The 20,571-nt window shown below is 44.8% G+C and overlaps 1 protein-coding gene across 2 annotated transcripts in view; it reads right to left on the bottom strand.

The window, feature by feature from the left end:
• RABGGTA (Rab geranylgeranyltransferase subunit alpha) overlaps positions 1–288 on the bottom strand; it is a 90,439-nt gene extending 90,151 nt beyond the window's left edge. The window contains exon 1 of one of the 2 annotated variants that reach the window (XM_077469738.1): positions 164–288. The gene's annotated coding sequence lies outside the window, so the exon portion shown is untranslated. The remainder of the gene's footprint in view (positions 1–163) is intronic. The other variant, XM_077469756.1, reaches the window with a different exon arrangement.
• Between the last annotated feature and the right edge of the window lie 20,283 nt (positions 289–20,571).

Below are 20,571 nucleotides of genomic sequence, written 5' to 3' on the forward strand. Positions count from 1 at the left end.
GAACGCTTTAGATATGGAGGTGCTGTGACTGTACAGTGAACACACATGTCTGAAGCCCAGGGTTATACAATGAAGACTATACAGAGAATGTCGGGTGCTGCTGATGACTGCAATCCTTACAACACAACCATGTTTCCATATAATGAATGAACACTCCAATTACCTGCCTGTGACAGCCAGCTCCTTGTAATGTCCTATACTGGAAATACAGCTAGACACTCCCACCAATCATCGCTGGAGAACTACCCTCGTGACTCTCCGCTCAGCCACCAGTAGGAAAGCGTGTAGGCTACAGACATGACATCAGGTCCCTGATTGGCTGCCAGGGATGAATAGGCGGGGACTGTACTGTTCAGGAAACAACGTAACCCTTTGTGTGGTGGATTCATTTCTCAATTTCACTCAGACATGTTTAAATGTGCAGTTTTGCCCTAAAAATGACTGAAATCCCCCTAAATATTATATTTTCTAAAAGCAGAGGGCTTGTAGAATAAAAAGATGATAGCTTCCAATGTTTATCAAACCCATATTTTCAGTAAATGCACTACAATTCATTTTTGTATACGCAAACACAATGGAGGAGATTTACTAAAACTGGAGCACTTAGAATCTGGTGCAGCTGTGCATGTTAGCCAATCAGCTTCCAGCTTTTATTGTCAAAGACCTCTTTCACACTGGGGTGTTGCGGGCTTCAGAAGTAAAGCGTCGCTAGATTTAGCTGTTATTGTGGGGCTTTTCAGCTGCTAGCCGGGGGCTTTTAACCCCCGCTAGCGGCCGAGGAAAGGGTTAATACGCCAGTTTTGTGGCGCTGCCGAATCGCTTGCAGGTGCTTCGAACAGCGATGTCCATTCATTACAATTGGCAGGGGTGGTGGAGGAGTGCTGTATATGGTGGAGGAGCGCTCCTACACCACCCCAAAGATGCTGTTTGCAGGACTTTTTTTTTCTTGTCCTGCAAGCACCGCTCCAGTGTGAAAAGACACATTGAAATGAATGGGAGGCGGTTTTCAGGCGTTATTTAGAGGCTAAAACGCTTAAAAATCACCTCAGTGTGAAAGGGGTCTAAAGTGGAAGTTTAGTCAGAAAATGAAGTCCTGCTAGATCACTTCAGGTTGGCCCCTTTTGCAGCTATAGCTATGTAAAACATTAAAAATAAGTGCCTATACTGTGTACAATCCAGTAATAGGCTGTCTCACCCTGCTCTGCACGTGCTCAGTTGCTCTTCATTTTTAGGTATTTTTAAGCACTGCTGAGTTGGTAGAGACCAATCTGCTGAAAGCAGAATTAAGTCCTCCTATCTTTTACAGCCAAGGAAGCTGCTTCTGTTTGATCTGCAACTGCCATGTTATTGCATATGTGATCAGTTGACACCAGCCATTTGATAATTTGACAGTTTGGTTGAGGACACTATGAAATCAAACAGTTTTTTTTAAACCGGTTAATCAATGGGTTTAGTCTCTCTTTATGATTTACTGCTGGGGCTTTGAGCTTTAACAAAATGGCAGCCTCCAGCATGAAGTAACAGGAGCAATGCTGGAGGCAATTTACAGCACACACTAATTAAATAATAGCGCATAATTATTAACTGCTTTCCGACCGCCTCACGCAGATATACTTTGGCAGAAGGGAACATACAGGCAGATTAACGTACCTGTGCATTGCCCTTTAACCAATTGCAGACCGGACCATTTTGCTGGTCAAAGACCAGACCACTTTTTGCGATTCGGCACTGCGTCGCTTTAACTGACAATTGCGCAGTCATGCGACGTGGCTCCCAAACAAAATTGACATCCTTTTTTTCCCACAAATAGAGCTTTCTTTTGGTGGTATTTGATCACCCCTGCGGTTTTTATTTTTTGCGCTATAAACAAAAATAGAGCGACAATTTTGAAAAAAAACGCATTATTTTTTACTTTTTGTTATAATAAATATCCCCCAAAAATATATAAAAAAAACGTTTTTTCCCTCAGTTTAGTGTATTCTTCTACATATTTTTGGTAAAAAAAAAATCGTTATAAGCGATTATTGATTGGTCTGCGCAAAAGTTACAGCGTTTACAAAATAGGGATAGTTTTATAGCATTTTTATTAATAATTTTTTATTATTTTTTTTTTTTACTAGTAATGGCGGCGATCAGCGATTTTTATTGTGACTGCGACATTATGGTGGACCCATCGGACATTTTTGAAACATTTTTGGGACCATTGTCATTTATACAGTAATCACTGCTATATAAATGCAGTGATTCCTGTGTAAATGACACTGGCAGTGAAGGGGTTAACCAGTGGGTGGCAGTGTAGGGGTTAAGTGTTCCTAGGGGTTCCTAACTGTTCCTAACTGTGGGGGGGTTGGGCTTTCATTTAGTGAACACTGATCTCTGCTCCAATCACATGGAGCAGAGATCAGCGTCACTAGTTGCTAGGCAGAATGGAAAAATGCTGTTTACACAGCATTTCCTCCATTCGGCCGCTCCGTGAGACGATCATGGGGATGCCCGCGGCGATCGAGTCCGCGGGTCCCGCGACCGGACTCACGGGGGTCCCGACCAGCGCGGCGCGCTCCCGATGGCAGGGCGGCATTGAATATTGGACGTGATTAGTGACATGTCACACACAGCCCCTACCCCCCACAGTTAGAATCCCTCCCTAGAACACACTTAACCCTTACAGCGCCACCTAGTGGTTAAACCCTTCGCTGCCAGTCACATTTTTACAGTAATCAATGCAATTTTTTAGAATTGATCGCTGTATTAATGCCAATGGTCCCAAAAATGTGTCAAAATCGTCCAATGTGTCCACCATAATGTCACATAATCATAATTTGCCATAATGTCACAGCCACAATAAAAATCGATAAAAATAGCTGATCGCTGCCATTACTTGTAAAAAAAACTTTCAATTCAAAATTATCAATAAAAATGCCATAAAACTATCCCCTATTTTGTAGACGCTATAACTTTTGCGCAAACCAATCAATAAACGCTTATTGTGATTTTTTTTTTTTTTTTACCAAAAATATGTAGAAGAATACGTATCGACCTAAACTGAGGAAAAAAAATGTTTTTTTTTATATATTTTTCGGGGGATATTTATTATACAGTAGCAAAAAGAAATAATTAATGCATTTTTTCCAAAATTGTCGCTATTTTTTTGTTTATATCGCAAAAAATAAATACCGCAGAGGTGATCAAATAACATTTGTGGGAAAAAAAAGGACGTCAATTTTGTTTGAGAGCCACATCGAACGACCACGCCATTGTCAGTTAAAGCTACGCAGTGCAGCAAAAAGTTCTCTGGTCAGGAAGAGGGTAAATTCCTTCCAGGGCTGAAGTGGTTAATGCGGAATGTATGTTCCTTGCTAAAGAACATTATTTTTTATCAAGCTGTTATGGGTAAAGTACCATTTTAAGAAGAAAAAAAAATGAAGCGCTAGTTTACTCCTTTTTGCTGCCAGAGCAGTTTATGCGTTTTTTTGTTTTTTTTTGTGCACATGCTAAAAAAAATGATTAGACTTGAACATTACATAAAATTATTAAATAAAATAATAAAAAAACATACAATAGAATAAAATAGAATAAAATAGAATAAAAAGTTAATTTTAGGACACACAAACATAATAAGTTACCCAGGTTGCAACAAGTAAACTGATACCAAACATGTCAAACCTTAAAGTGGTTGTATAGTCTTTTTTTGTAACTTTTACCTACAGGAAAGCCTATAATAAGGCTTACCTGTAGGTAAAAAAAATATCTCCTAAACCTGTACGGTTTAGGAGATATTCCCCTCGGTATGTGCCGCTGACTGCAGCGGCGCATGCGCACGAGGGGATTCTCGGCCTGAAAATCCGGCAGTGGCCGGCGTCCGGAAAGAAATCTCCCGCGCACATGCGCGGGAGTGACGATATCGCGGCTCCGGCCACTCACAGCGCCGGAGCCGCGATACCCGGAAGAAACGCAGAGGGAGCATGTCAGCTCCCTCGGCGTGGATCGTGCCAGATGTCGGGGCCTCGTTCTAAGGTAAGTATTTCATAATGAGCTAGTATGCGGTGCATACTAGCTCATTATGCCTTTTGCTTTGCAGGTGTTAAAAAAAAATAAAAAAATAGCGGGTTTACTACCGCTTTAAATGTGTGTGCGCCCCTAAAATGGCAACAAACTTCAGTAGTCTATATTTTCTATAGGCGACACTGTAAAAGCCCCCTATAGGTTTGGTGTTATTAATGCGTGGCGATATGTAACGTGTGTATTGCAATTAATGTTTTCATGCGTAGGCACCCCAATAAGTGTGTTTATGTTCATTCGTGGGTATGTGTGAGGGTCGGAGGCTCAAACATGTTTTTTGGGGGGATTTTATATGCCTGGGTGTAGCTTGAATTTTTTACAATTACATTTTTTTTTCTTTTTTTACTTAATTATTTTTTTTCATCACATAGGGGACAAAAAGTCAAGGGGTGTGTGGAAGCAATTGGGCAGCACCCAAATGCTTCCACTGGACAGGCAGGAGTCTGCTTGTCAGATTTACACACAATCCTGGTGGCTGCTGCCACTGAGAATGTGTGTAAAACCCCCCGTTGTCAGGTCTGTACAATGGTGTATGGCCCTTTAAAAGATTGTGGGTCCCCCTGCGGGTAAACTCATAAAATACAGGGGTCCCTTATAGTGTAAGTAGATTACCTTTTTTTATTAAATAAAAGACTTGCATTTACACAAATAAATCATAAACAATCAATAATAACACGGGATGGCAGCAGGGCTGCTGCTTGATTAGTGTGGCCAGATCACCAGGTGAAAACAGAAGGAAAAAAAAGTCTAAAAAAGAGAAAAACAAATGCAGCCACCACATTTAATGTTTGGCATGCCGCAATATATTGTATGTATATTATATGTTTGGTTTTAGGCTTGTTAACACTTTAAACTCAATTTATTTTGCCGTTTCAAAGCGCTGCAGCAGTTCTTTACTTTCATAAAGTTTCAAGAAGTTATGTGACCAAGAAACCTGTTGGATTGACATCTTGAATACATTAAGCCCAATGGGACTAAATGAGGAACTGGATGTTAGTACAATTTTATAGAAATACATCTTTCTCTTATACAATATGGCTTTCATTATATACGTCTCATATTCACGTGTATTGTCTAGCACATTCAGTCAAGCAGTATACTGTCAGTCTCCATTTCTGGTAACTTAAAGCAATATTAAACCCAAAACCAAAAATGTAATATATTGCAGCTTACCAATTCTTAGATGTGATAGCTGCATTATTTTAATTATATATTAATTAATTAATTAATAATTTTTCCCACCTCTGTTTTCACCTGGTGATCTGGCCAGTAACACACCTCCTGTATTAGAGTGCTTCCCCTCTAGATGAAGGAGCACAGGGGGCACAGTAAACATCAGCATTGTCAGTCTGGGGGGAGGTGTTGATGAAGTGTTGATGCACTAGCAAATGTACATACAACTTGAAGCCAAACTCCAGCTAACGCTGCTAACACAGTAAGGGCCGGTTCACACTTCAGGCGAGGCGAGTCGACTCCGACCGCGACCTGCCGCAACCTCAGCGGCAACTTGCAGATGACTTCTGTATAGAAGTCAATGCAAGTCGCCCTGAGGTCGCCCAAAAGTAGTACAGGAACCTTTTTTCTGAGTCGGAGCGACTCGAGTCGCTCCTCTCAGAACGGTTCCATTGTACAGAATGGGGGCGACTTGCGAGAGCGAGGCGAGGCGAGTCGTGTCGCCTTGCATCGCCCGCTGTGTGAACCGGCTCTTACAGCAAACAGTGTTTATCATTTTGGGAAAATTTTTAAATGTTTTGATAAATAAAAGCTGACCATGGTAAGCACCCCTGTCAGTAATAAATGTTTCCCAACAATAACTGCCACATTTGCTGGACAACTTGTTATTTTGAGAAACAACAGAATTACTGGCCAGGTCACCAGGTGAAAATAAAGTAAAAACTAAAACGAATGCAGCCATCAGATCTAATGCCCCTTTCACACAGTTCGGATCCGCTTGCTCAGCGGGGCATCTGTCTGCTGGTCCCCCGCTGAGCAGATAGATGACAGGTTCATGTCCGCTACACTTATGCAGAGTGGACATGGACAGAGCCTGCTCTGCTGTATGGGCGGTCAGATGTAAACGGACCTGCTGTCTGTTTACTCCTGACTGCCCTGTGATCCGATTGGCCCAGTCAGAGGGCAAAAGATCCAGTGGCAGTGTGTCCATTAAGGGCGCACAGGCACCACCCCCTCTCTAGCGACCCCCCTCTGTGTATACTAGATAGATTCATGCATTGCATTGCATGAATCTATCCATATCCGCTGTAGCCAACCCCTATTCAGGCATCCAGCCCCCTTTCAGATGCCAGGCGCCTGAATTTCAGTGGCCAGGGGGTGTTTTTGAAGCACCTGATTAGAGGCATAGGCTCTAATAGGCTTCAAAAAAGGTACACTGCAAACACAAAGCATTGCGCTTGCAGTTCACCCAGGTGTGTTAGAAAAGCAAATGAATATTCGCTTTCCTAACACTGAACCGCCTCTCAGCCAATCAGGTGCATGGGTCTGTTACCCGTCACCTGATTGGCTGAAACTACAGGTGCTACAATTGGACGCCTATCGGGAGGAGGGAAGGAAATGCACGGAGGACACAGGAGCTGCCTCTGACCCGCTAGATGGTCCCACTGCTCGCCGCTGTCACCCACCGCCACCTGCTGCCACCAAGACAGGGTAAGTGTCAGGCAGACGGCAAGCCAGCGGGGGGGGGGGGTCACAGTGGCACTATTTGATGCGCACAGTGACAACATTTGATGGGGCACAGTGGCAGTGTTTGATGGGACACAGTGGCAGCGTTTGGCACAGTGGCTGCATTTGATAGCACAGTGGCTGCGTTTGATGGGCACAGTGGCACTATTTGATGGGCACAGTCACAACATTTGATGGGGCACATTGGTAGCGTTTGATGGGGCACAGTGGCAGCGTTTGGCACAGTGGCTGCATTTCATAGCACAGTGGCTGCGTTTGATGGGCACAGTGGCACTATTTGATGGGCACAGTCACAACATTTGATGGGGCACATTGGCAGCGTTTGATGGGGCACAGTGGCAGCGTTTGGCACAGTGGCTGCATTTGATAGCACAGTGGCTGCGTTTGATGGGCACAGTGGCTGGATTTGACGGGCACAGTGGCTGCATTTGATGGGCACAGTGGCTGCATTTGATGGGCACAGTGGCTGCATTTAATCGGTAAAGTGGCTGCATTTGATGGGCAAAGTGGCTGTGTTTGATGGGCAAAGTGGCTGTGTTTGATGGGCACAGTGGCTACGTTTGATGGGCACAGTGGCTTCTATTGATGGGCACAGTGGCTGCCTTTGATGGGCACAGTGGCTTCTATTGATGGCCACATTGGCTGCAATTGATGGGTAAAGTGGCTGCATTTGATGGGGCACGGTGGCAGCGTTTGATGGGGCACAGTGGCTGCATTTGATGGAGCACAGTGGTTTCGTTTGATGGGGCACAGTGGCTGCATTTGATGGGGCACAGTGTCTGCATTTGATGGGGCACAGTGGCTGCGTTTGATGGGCCCAGTGGCTGCATTTGATGGGCCCAGTGGCTGCAATTGATGGGCACAGTGAGGCTGCAACTGATGTTTTTTTTTTTTCAGAATTTTTTTAGATTGTTTGCGCCCCCTAAAAAATTTTGAACACCAGCCGTCACTGTCCCCTTCTGTTTTTGGCGCATTGGACCATATTGGAGGTAGGTGGGGTAAATGGGCACAAGACAGTTTATATCTGCAGCTCCTTAGAGTAGAATGGAGGGTCCGATGGGGTCCACCTGAAAAACAAACAGGCACACCAGAAAAGTACCTAAGAAATTGCTACATATTATTTATTATGATATTTGGATTGTACCCTCAAGTAGAATTACTATGTTGCAATCTACTGTAAAACATTTGTCCTTTATTTTTTCCCCATTGTCACATTTCATACAGTACACTGTCTCCCTCTAGTGGTCATGTGTTAACATTGGCCACCAATGGACGTGATTTCTGCATCTCGTACTGAATATTTTCTATATAATTTATATATTTCAAACTCTACTATTCTTACAGATATCTTTTTTTAAAGCGTATGTATTTATACATTAGGCACTAATTATATATAAATAATATATATTTATACAGTATTGGTTTTATAATGCTTTCTCATCTCTATGCACTTATCCTCATACATTCCTATTAGACAGATATATCTATGCTTATCATGGGCGTCCGCAGGTAGGGGCAAGGGGGGTCAAGTGCCCCCCCCTGGAATCAGGGATGAGATCTTAAATTCAACACAGTTCCATCCCTATCGGGGTGTGGGCAGCCCACACCCCTGTGCAACCCGCCAGTGGGGTGACACCATCAAGGTTCTGCCAAGCCCCCCTATCAGTGTAGCGTGACTGCGGGCTCTTTTCCGTGCTCAGTCCAGCAGAGAACTCGGTGGCGGTGCTATCAGGTTTCCCCCGGTCACCCCCCCCCCCCCTTTCTCCTGTCAGGGAGAAGAGACGACGGCTCTCACCAGGTTCCTCGACCAGCTTCCTGCCCGCTCTGTTCCTTCCCTATTGGCCATAACTGAGGGTCAATCAAAAGAGACTAGGAGAGGAGAGAATCATAGGACATGTAGTCCCAAAGATTGGTGGCCCCATTTTCCACAGGGAGGAGGATACAGCTTGATCGAGAGATTGAGAGACTGTAGCCTGGGAAAAAAGCTGAGGGAGAGGGTGCTACAGGAAAAAGAACAAGGGTTGTGCTGGGCAGAAGCCAGAGAGAGAGAGCCATGCTGCCCAGCACCACCAGAGAGAGAACTAGACTGCCCCACGCCACCAGAGAAAGCCATGCTGTCCAGCACCACCAGAGAGAGCCATGCTGTCCAGCACAAACAGAGAGAGAAAGACTGAGTCACTGCCAGGGTACATACATGCTACACTACTGACCAGAGTCGCCCCCGGGGCGCGTGAGCGATCGTCCAGCCGGAGAGATCACTGGTGTTGTTTCGCTGGGTCTGGTAAGAGGGCCTGTTGGCCATTATCCATTACCTATCCTAGGGATTGTACTAAGTCTGCAGTCTCTGACCATGATAATCTGATAATGACATTGTCGAAAAGTGACGGCGCATGGGTGACCCTAAAATTATGCCCCCCCTTGAAAAAAGTTCTGCGGACGCCCATGATGCTTATATATGTATATATCAGAAATTGAAATGCATAATTTCTCTGTGAATAGTAGATCCTAGGTGTCCTCTTTTTATTGAATTTTATAGTCAACTTTACCTTCATCAGATTTTGTATTTCGGTGTATCACAGTCACTCACTGCCATGCTATGTTTGCTTTAGCAGGTATATATATGTTTGCCTTTTATATTCTTTATAAAATAATAATACTACTAATAATAATACTTTTAGGTACTACCATATGAGCCAGTGCTTTCCCTTAAAATGCAAAATAATATTTTTGAATACCTTGTTAGAAGCTGTTTCCAGTTGTCACGTGACCTTCAATTATGAATGAATAAAACGAGTGATGGGTGCAGACATTGTGCTAGAAGTGACATGCCAGTGCATAGGGACATGGATTAGGAAAACATGCCAGATAAAAGTTTTTCATTCTTGTCTGGAGAACCATTTAAGGCCCTGCTCATTTACTCAGGCTGGGGGTGGTAAAAACAGGTAGTTTTAGTGCCACCCTCTCCCTCCCAACCATTTCTACCTAAAACAGAACATGCAACCCCTCAGCGTTGTACATATGGCGTGGCAGTGGAAAAAAACAATATCCCATGTCAAGTTCAGTGACCCATTTGAGTAAATGGGGCCATGCTGCAGCCACCTTGCAACTTCATGTAATTAATTTGGTTGTTGTGTGGTGGTACAGATTTTTTGGAGGTTAAAACAGATGGTGTGGAGGCAACATATGCTTTTACAGCTGCCTGTCAATCACCCTCTTGAAAGTATTCCACTGTGGATCTCTTTTCAGAGGCTGGTAGAAACTCCAGCACCCGTGAAAGAGGCCTTAAAGTTGTGTTAATGTGGGATTGCACATGAGGGTTTCCTGGATTCTTTCTGATAGCAGACAGGACCTTGGACTTAAACGGTATCTAAACCCAAAAGAAAAATTTTGAATATGTTAAAGCTTACAATCCTTAATACCCCTTTCACACGGGGGCGCTTTGCAGACGCTACAGTGCTAAAAATAGTGCCTGCAATGCGCCCTGAAAGAGCCGCTCCTCACACTCCAGTGTGAAAGCCTTAAGCCCCGTACACACGAGAGGACTTATGTCCGACAGACTTCCGAAGGAGTTCCGTCGGAGTTCTGCTGGAATTCCGACGGAGTTCTGACAGACTTTTCGGCTGAGCGGACTTGGCCACACACGATCACACTAAACTCCGACGGATTCGAACGTGATGACGTACGACTCGGCTCGAATAAGGAAGTTCATAGCCAGTAGCCAATAGCTGCCCTAGCGTCGGTTTTAGTCCGTCGGAGTAGCATACACACGAGCGGATTTTTCGAAGGGGACCGGGTCCGGCGGAGTTCCTTCGGAAAAATTTGAAGCATGTTCCATATTCTAAAGTCCTTCGGACTTTGGCGAGTCAAAAGTCCGTTGCAGCCCACACACGATCGGATAGTCTGACGGACTCAGTCCTTCGGACTTTGGATGTTGAAAAGTCCGCTCGTGTGTACGCGGCATTAGGGCTTTCACACTGGAGCGGTGTGCTGGCAGGACGGTAAAAAAAGTCCTGCTAGCAGTATCTTTGGAGAGGTGAAGAAGCGGTGTGTATACCGCTCCTTCACCACTTCTGCCTATTGAAATAAATGGGGCAGTGCGGTTATACCGCCAGCAAAGTGTCGCTGCAGCAGTGCTTTATGGTGGTTTTAACTCTTTCTTTGCCGCTAGCAGGGGGTAAAACCGCCCTGTTAGCGGCTGAATACTGCTGCTAAAACGGCGGTAAAACGGCGGTAAAGCGGCGCTAAAAATAGTGCCGTTTTACCGCCTGTGCCCACACCGCCCCAGTGTGAAAGGGGTGTAAATGTAGTAGCTGGTTTCATTTTCCTTTTTTTTTTAAGGTTTATTTTCCTTTTATTTCCACCTGGCCATCCAGCTAGTAAGTCTGCTATTTTTTAACTTACTTTAATAGACCGAGCCAACTAGCAAAAGAAGTTGAGTGCACAGTCTCAGTGTCATAGAGGTTGTCTTTGGGAAATAGATGTATGAGTGCTGCCAGCATTGATGCAGAGGTTGAAGGGGTGGGGGGTCAGCCTGTCAGTGCTCAGACCATACATCACAAACTGCATCAAATGGTCTGCATAGCTGTTGTCCCAGAAGGATGCCTCTTCTAAAGATGATGCACAAGAAATCCCTTAAACAGTTTTCTGAAGACAGGCAGACTAAGGACATGGATTACTGGAACCATGTCCTGTGGTCTGATGAGATAAGATAAACTTATTTTGTTCAGATAGTGTCAAGCGTGTGTGGCAGCAACCAGGTGAGGAGTAGAAAGTGTGTCTTGCCTACAGTTAAAGCGGGAGTCCGCCGGGAGTCCGCGTTTTTTTTTTTTTTTTTAAAAGCCAGCAGCTACAAATACTGCAGCTGCTGACTTTTAAAATAGTGACACTTACCTGTCCAGCGCGCCCGCGATGTCGGCACCCGAAGCCGATCTCTCGATCTTGGGTATGGGAATCAGGAAGTGGAGCCTTTCGGCTTCATTTCCCGGTTCCCTACTGCGCATGCGCGAGTCGCGCTGCGCAATAAGGATGGACCCGCTGCCTCTGGGATCTGTGTGTTTCCCAGCAGGCAGCGGGGGACTTTCAGAAAGGGGCGTAATCTATGCCCCTTTCCGCAGAGAGCTATCCCGGAAGTGGGTGCAGATACCTGTACTGTACAGGTACCTGCACCCCCCTCCCCCCTGAAAGGTGCCAATTGTGGCGCCGGAGGGGGGGAGGAATCCAATGAGCGGAAGGTCCACTTTAGGGTGGACCTCCGCTTTAAGCATGGTGGTGGGACTGTCATGGTTTGGGGCTGTATGAGTGCTGCCGACAATGGGGAGCTACAGTTCATTGAGGGAACCGTGAATGCCAACATGTACTGTGACATACTGAAGCAGACATGATCCCCTCCCTTCAGAGACTGGGCCGAATGGGCCACAGGGCAGTATTACAACATGATAATGACCCCAAACACACCCAGTAATGTAAGTTAAAATAAACGGAGTTACACAACGCAGTTACTTTAGATGGTAACGAGTAATCTAACTGATTACTCTTCCCCTCATGGTAACTCAGTTCCCATTACTTGGGCAGCGTTACCGCAATTACATCTACTGCCCGGGAGGCCCGCCATGGCCGCGCTGCCTGGCCATTCCGCCGCGGGGAGGGGGGCTTTCGCCTGCTGAGCTGAGAAGAGGCTGAGACTCAGAGAGACTGTCTGGACCTCCCCATCCCGCCCCGCCTATCCAGAGAGAGAGAATGTAGGCATGCGGGGCGGACACTGAAAAAGGAAATCAGCTGAACAGCTGACAGCAATTGAGTGAAGGGGAGGGTCTCTCTCTCTGAGGAAAGGCATCCCTGGAGGCATTCAAGTAAGTGACTGTCTGACGATTCGAATTGCAGTGCAATTGATCCATCCCAAGTCCTCCACCACCTCTGCTTCTTACTGATCCCATCCCTACCCACCCACCATCACTTTTACAACAGAGGTGATGGGGGGGATACGATAGAGATGAGATCAGTGGTGGTGGGGGATGGGATCAGTAAGAGGCAGAGGTGGTGGTAGGAGAGGATGGCACCTCCACCGCTGCCACCCACCCCAAGTACCACTGCTGCCTGCCACCCTCCCCCCCAAGTACACCACCGCTGCCACCCCCCCCAAGTACCACCACTGCCACCCCCTGAAGTACCACCGCTGCCACCCCCTCAAGTACCACCTCTGCCACCCCTATCACAGTTACTTTGCTGAGTGTCTAATTACTTTTCCAATGTAGTAACCGAGTTACTAACGCAGTTACTTTTTGGGAGAAGTAATTTGTAACTTAATGTAGCGGTGGGTTCCTGAAAAATTAAAGCTTTACCCAAACCACAGTTTGGTTTGGGCCTATTTGACTAAATTTGGCTTTGGTGTCAGTCTGACTAGACTGTGAGATGTTCAGCCTGGCCACAGGGGGCTCTGTCTCTGGTGGCAGGCGTGGAACTATCATCTGGTTAGGCGCTTGAATTATCCCCTCTCGGAGTCAGGTCAGTGGGAGTGGCCCTCCCACTGTGCCCTCTATGAGAGGGTATTTAAGACACGGACGTCACGTGGTTCTGGGTTCCGGTCTAGTATGCTGTGCTGAGTGTCCTCCTGACCAGCCCCCAGGAAGGCTATGGCCTGGGGTGCAGTTCCATCCGATTTTGATGCCTCTGGACTGGCTAGCCCAAGGCAGAGGAACTAAGGAAGGATTCTGAGGTGAATGGGTGCTCTCTCCTGTCCGGGAGAAAACCAGTGTACTTCGAGCATTCCAGGGGAGGACTCTGTAGAAGAATGCCACACGTGAGGTTGATTTTTCTAAACAAGAGCCTGGAAGTGTTCTACAGCTTAGTGTCCCTACGTGTTCTGCAACAATGTCAGTGATAAAAGACTTTCTTCCTGAGTAAGCACCTTGTTGGCTGCTAAGCCTTGTGAGAGAGGGACTGTCAAACCTGAGTGCTCATCCAGCTGCGAACGGCTATTCTCTGGATGCAGTCAAAGTAAGCAAATTCCTTAACGTTTATAGACTTTGACATTGAGAGTACCTGAACTTTCCTTTCCAACCCTCTGATCCTAAATTAAAAGCCTGTTCAATGGTTGATGTTTGCAAATAAAAATCCATTCAACTGGGTCTATTGTCAGTCTCAAGTTACTGTGCCATCTACCACGGGACATCCCCTAGACGTGTCACAAGGAGAACGAAAGGTAACGGTAAGCCCAAAAATAACCAGCAGCTCCTTCGGGGGTTAGTGCTACTTTAACTAATTACTTTTTTAAAGGAAGATAACCAACACTGAACACACCTCCAAGACGACGACTGCCTTGCTAAAGAAGCTGAGTGTAAAAGTGATGGGCTGGCAAAGCATGTCTCCAGATCTAAACCTTGTTGATCATCTGTGGGGCATCCTCAAACGGAAGGTGGAGGAGCGCAAGATCTATCATCTGTGGGGCATCTTCAAACAGAAGGTGGAGGAGCGCAAGGTCTCTAACATCCACCAGCTCCATTATGTTGTCATGGAGGAACGGAAGAGGACTCCAGTGGCAACTTGTGAAGCTCTGGTGAACTCCATGCCGAAGAGGCTTAAGGCAGTGCTGGGAAAAAATGATGGCCACAAAATATTTGTCCAATTTGGACATTTTCACTTAGGGGTGTACTTACTTTTGTTGCAAATGGTTTAGACATTAATGACTGTGTTTTGAGTTGTTTTGAAGGGACAGGAAATTTACATTGTTATACAAGCTGTACACGCACTACTTTACATTGTAGCAAAGTGTCAAGTGTAATTTCTTCGGTGTTGTCACATGAAAAGGTGTAATAAAATGGGAGGGAGTGGGCTGTGTATACACCCACATGTGTGCAGGGCCAGATTAAGAACATCCTGGGCCTGGGGCTGAGCATTTTGGTGGGCCTTTTTATGGATATAAATAAAATGAAAGTGCCAACAATGCTTTGTAAAAAAAAACAATTCAATATTTTAATTACCATTAAAACTGAGTTCCAGACATTTTCGTGTTTATTAAAAGTCAGCAGCTACAAAAAGTGTAGCTGCTGACTTTTAATAAACAAACCCTCACCTTTCCCATGGTCCAGCGACGCGGCCAGCCGAAACCTTGGTTCTCTCCCCCGCCTCTCCATGGCAGCGAAATCACTACTGTGAGCACCTGTGTACTGCACATGTTCAAGTCGTGCTGTGTGTCCTGAATGGCCGGGCAATCTTCTGGGACCTGTGACATGTCCCAGAAGATTGCAGGGAGGGAGGGGCCACCTAGGGGGCCTGAGCAAAAGTGGGAGTCGGGTACCTGTCAAAACTAGGTACCTGCTTCCTCCCCAAAAAAATGACATGCCAAATATGGCATGTCAGGGGGTCAGGACAGAAACATATAGAAAATATTTCTTAATGACCATCTGCATAAGTGCCAATTTACACAATAAATCCCAGTATCAGTGCCTGTTTCTGCAGCTATATCCACCCAGCATAGGTGCTAGTTTAGGAAATAATAATTGCTCCATAAATGGTAGTTTCCGTAATAATAATGGAAAACATCAGTGCAAGTTTATGCAATAACAACTGACAGCATTGGTGTCAGTAGCAGCAATAATAACCCCTAGCATCAGTGCTAGTTTACGCAATTATATCCACTCTGAATAGGTGTCAGTTTAGGAAATAATAACCCCCAGCATAAATACCAGTTTCCATAATAACCAAAAACATTAGTGCCAGTTTACGCAATAACAACCCACATCATTGGTGTCAGCAGCAGCACTAATAACCCCCAGCATCAGTGCCAGTTTACGCAATTATATCCACCCTGAATAGGTGTCAGTTTAGGAAACAGTTACCCCCAGCATAAATACCAGTTTCCATAATAACCAAAAACATCAGTGCCAGTTTACGCAATAACTACACCACATAATTTGTGTCAGCTGCAGCAATAATAACCCCCAGCATCAGTGCCAGTTTACGCAATTATATCCACCCTGAATAGGTGTCAGTTTAGGAAACAGTTACCCCCAGCAAAAATACCAGTTTCCATAATAACCAAAAACATCAGTGCCAGTTTACGCAATAACTACACCACATAATTTGTGTCAGCTGCAGCAATAATAACCCCCAGCATCAGTGCCAGTTTACGTGATTATATCCACCCTAAATAGGTGTCAGTTTAGGAAATAATAACCCCCAGCATTAATACCAGTTTCCATAATAACCAAAAACATCAGTGCCAGTTTACGCAATAACAACCCACATCATTGGTGTCAGCAGCAGCAATAATAACTCCCAGCATCAGTGACAATTTACACAATACCAACCCAGAGGATTGGTGTCAGTAACAGCAATAATAACCCCCAGTATCAGTGCCAATTTCTGCAACAATCTACCCCAGCAATGGTGCAAACTTACGTAATAAAAACCCCAGAATTGATGGCATGTGAACTGGCTGGAGGTGGTTAAATCTTTGGGGGTGAGGGGAGTTAAAACATAAGTTCACCTTTAAAAAAAAAAAAAGCAATACATGCACATCTTTTCAGAAGTAAAAAAATGTGCATTTATTATTTTGTTAGTAGTAGCCTGAAAAGCTTTTCACCCACGATCAGCAGATCACAGGTGCCATGCAGGACTCCTGCAGACTTGTCAGTGTATCTGTCTGCTCATACATTGAGAACTACAAGCCGACAAACGCAGAGACTGTGGATACTTGTAGTTTCCAATTTACAGAGCTCTGTAAGTGAATGACACAGTCAGGCTGATGGAACCTTGCACAACCGTGTGTATTTTTTTTTAATTGTAACAGCTAGTTCAGGGAGAAGATCCCTGGTCTGCTGTCACTAGAGGGAGCGGATCGGGGAGACCTGCAGGAGTGGGAACATGTTACATGTTCCACCTTAAAAACGGGAGGAACGTGTAACATGTTCCATAAGGTGAACTTATCCTTTAATTAATTAAAAATACTATTTGCATTATGCAGCATGATGCATCAGTGACCAGTGGCAGTTAATTAAAACCCTTTGTGCTGCATTAGTGGCACCAGTGTCAGTGTTTATAAACCCCTTCATGGCTGCAGCATAAAGGGGTTATTTAACACTCACTGTCACTGGTGCCACTGCCAGTAATGCAGCACACAAAGGGGATAATTGACTGCCAGTCAGTGGCAGTACCTTAACCCCTTTCATTCTGCATAATACAAGTAGTATTGTTAATTAATTAACCTCCTCTCCCTCCTCCCCCACTTCACTTCAGCCAGTTCACACTGAGCTGACACAAAATCATCTGCCACTGCCAGCACAGAACATAAGGTGGAGACAGAGAACTGCAGGATCAAAAAGGTTTTTTGCAGAATACAGAAAACGAGTTTCAAAATGACTGAGTGAGTATGAGCATTTAGTACACCATTTATTGATAGTTTTTTTATGATATGGGTTTAGGGACACTTTAATCACTTGCCACCTGCCTACCGTCAAATGACGGCTGGGTGGTGCGGCTCTCGTTCTGGGTGGATATCATATGATGGCCACCCAGAATGGCCGCGGTGTCCCTGGCCGCGTCTCTTTAACCATGTGATTGGCTGTGTCCAAGTCTTCTGTTCTTGCGATGTTGACACGACATTCTTTGCCGCTGTAATTCTGTGGACACGGTATGCAGCGACTTACATAGGCATAAGGTGACCCCACCCCTTATGACGTCACAGTCCCGGGGGATGCTGGGACTATGACGTCATAAGGGATGGGGTCACCAGGTGACATCAACCGGTGACCCCGCCCCTTATGCCTATATAAGTCACTGCGTACCATGTCCACGGCATTACAGTGGGAGAGAGCTTAGTGGAAGAAGAAGACCGTGCTACTCCGCTAGCAAAAGAGTATGTATTTAGGTAGTTGGGGAAAATGTGCACTCTTGTGCCGCATACAGACGTTTGGAAATTCCTACAACAAATGTTCGATGTGAGCTTGTTGTCGGAAATTCCGACCGTGTGTAGGCTCCATCTGTCATTTTTTATCGAAATTTCCAACAACAAAAATTTGAGAGCTGGTTCTCAAATTTTCCAACAACAAAATCCGTTGTCAGAAATTCCGATCAAGTGTACACAATTCCGACGCACAAAAGTCCACGCATGCTTGGAATCAAGCAGAATAGCCACATTGGCTATTGAACTTCCTTTTTGTAGTCCCGTCGTACCTGTTGTACGTCACCGCATTCTTGATGTTCAGAATTTCTGACAACATTTGTGTGACCTTGTGTATGCAACATCCTTCGGAAAAAAATCCACGGTTTTGTTGTCGGAATGTCCGATCGTCTGTATGCGGCATTATGCTGTCCACGCATACAACAGTTTTCCAGCAATTTCCACCTTCTATCTTGATCCATTTGATTTTTATACAATCAAAAGAAGGTTGAATGCAATTAAATTTGAAAGAAAACTGCCAAGTGTGTGTCCAACATTACCCTCACTATAAATTTATTTACAAGTTATATTTCTCACAACAACTATTTCCATAAACATGTGCAATGATTTCAGCCAAAATATTTTTGCACATAACAGACCACTGGGTTTAGTCTCATCTTGGGAAAATTAGAGTGATTGCTTGGGACAATCCGTTTCCAATGATCATTTTTTCCCCCCACGGTCAGCTGAGCAGACAAAGCTGCAAAGGCTGAGTATAATTACTGTATTTGCTGAGTTAAGTGACAATCATCTCATGCCTTTGGGCAACTTTAGTGGGCCTTGAGGACCAGAGTTGAACACCTCTAAGCTAAAAGATACATTCTTTTTTTGTACCAGATGATGGCGATGTTGTTCTTCAAATTACAGTACTCAGGCTGTGTCTGACAGCTAAACTTGTAATACCGCGGACACATGAATGGAACGGAAAAATGGCGGCGCTTTACCGCCGACGCCCGCACTGCCCCAGTGTGAAAGGGGCCTTACTGACATGTTTGTAAACTGAGTTTTTCAATAAAACTTTTTTCTGAGAAAAAAAAAAGAAATTAACTGTCACACCCTATGTATCAGTTACTACTGTGTTGGATGCTATGTTTCAATACAGTGGTGTGAAAAAGTGTTTGCCCCCTTCCTCATTTCCTGTTCCTTTGCATGTTTGTCACACTTAAGTGTTTCGGAACATCAAACCAATTTAAACAATAGTCGAGGACAACACAAGTAAACACAAAATGCAATTTGTAAATGAAGGTGTTTATTATTAAAGGTGAAAAAAAATCCAAACCATCATGGCCCTGTGTGAAAAAGTGATTGCCCCCCTTGTTAAAACATACTATAACTGTGGTTGTCCACACCTGAGTTCAATTTCTCTAGCCACACCCAGGCCTGATTATTGCCACACCTGTTCACAATCAAGGCATCACTTAAATAGGAGCTGCTTGACACAGTAAGGTCCACCAGAAGATCCTTAAAAGCTACACATCATGCCGAGACCCAAAGAAATTCAGGAACAATTGAGAAAGAAAGTAATTGAGATATATCAGTCTGGAAAGGGTTATAAAGCCATTTCCAAAGCTTTGGGAATCCAGCGAACCACAGTGAGAGCCATTATCCACAAATGGGGAAGACATGGAACAGTGGTGAACCTTCCCAGGAGTCGCCGGCCGCCCAAAATTACCCCAAGAGCACAGCGACGACTCATTCAAGAGGTCACAAAAGACCCCACAACAACATCCAAGGAACTGCAGGCCTCACTTGCCTCAGTTAAGGTCAGCGTTCATGCCTCCACCATCAGGAAAAGACTGGGCAAAAACGGCCTGCATGGCAGAGTTCCAAGGAGAAAACCACTGCTGAGCAAAAAGAACATCAAAGCTCGTCTCAATTTCTCCACAACACATCTTGATGATCCCCAAGACTTTTGGGACAACATTCTGTGGACCGATGAGACAAAAGTGGAACTCTTTGGAAGGTGTGTGTCCAAGTATATCTGGCGTAGAAGGAACACTGCATTTCATAAAAAGAACATTATACCAACAGTAAAATATGGTGGTGGTGGCAGTGTGATGGTCTGGGGCTGTTTTGCTGCTTCAGGACCTGGAAGACTTGCCGTGATAAAAGGAACTATGAATTCTGCTGTCTACCAAGAGATCCTGAAGGAGAATGTCCGACCATCTGTTCGTGTACTCAAGCTGAAACGAACTTGGGTTCTGCAGCAGGACAATGATCCTAAACACACCAGCAAGTCCACCACCGAATGGCTGAAGAAAAACAAAATGAAGACTTTGGAGTGGCCTAGCCAAAGTCCTGACCTGAATCCTATTGAGATGTTGTGGTATGACCTTAAAAAGGCCGTTCATGCTCGAAAACCCTCTAATGTAACTGAATTAGGACAATTCTGCAAAGATGAGTGGGCCAAAATTCCTCCAGGACGCTGTAAAAGCCTCATTGCACGTTATCGCAAACGCTTGGTTGCAATTGTTGCTGCTAAGGGTGGCCCAACCAGTTATTAGGTTTAGGGGGCAATCACTTTTTCACACAGGGCCATGATGGTTTGGATTTTATTCACCTTTAATAATAAACACCTTCATTTACAAATTGCATTTTGTGTTTACTTGTTTTGTCCTTGACTATTGTTTAAATTGGTTTGATGTTCCGAAACACTTAAGTGTGACAAACATGCAAAGGAACAGGAAATGAGGAAGGGGGAAAACACTTTTTCACACCACTGTACATAGGAAAGAGCCAAAAACTACCAATGTGTCATGTCAAAGGTGAATTCCAGAAATTGATGTTTTTACATTCAGATTTAACCACTTCAAGATCATAGCCCTTTTCAGCCATATAGGGCCAGAATTTAGTTTATTTTTAATTTTTTTGAATTG

The sequence above is a fragment of the Lithobates pipiens genome, unplaced genomic scaffold, assembly GCF_037356315.1.
Source record: "Lithobates pipiens isolate NorthernLeopardFrog02 unplaced genomic scaffold, aLitPip1_a1.2 Scaffold_11, whole genome shotgun sequence".
In the NCBI taxonomy this organism is placed as follows: domain Eukaryota; kingdom Metazoa; phylum Chordata; class Amphibia; order Anura; family Ranidae; genus Lithobates; species Lithobates pipiens.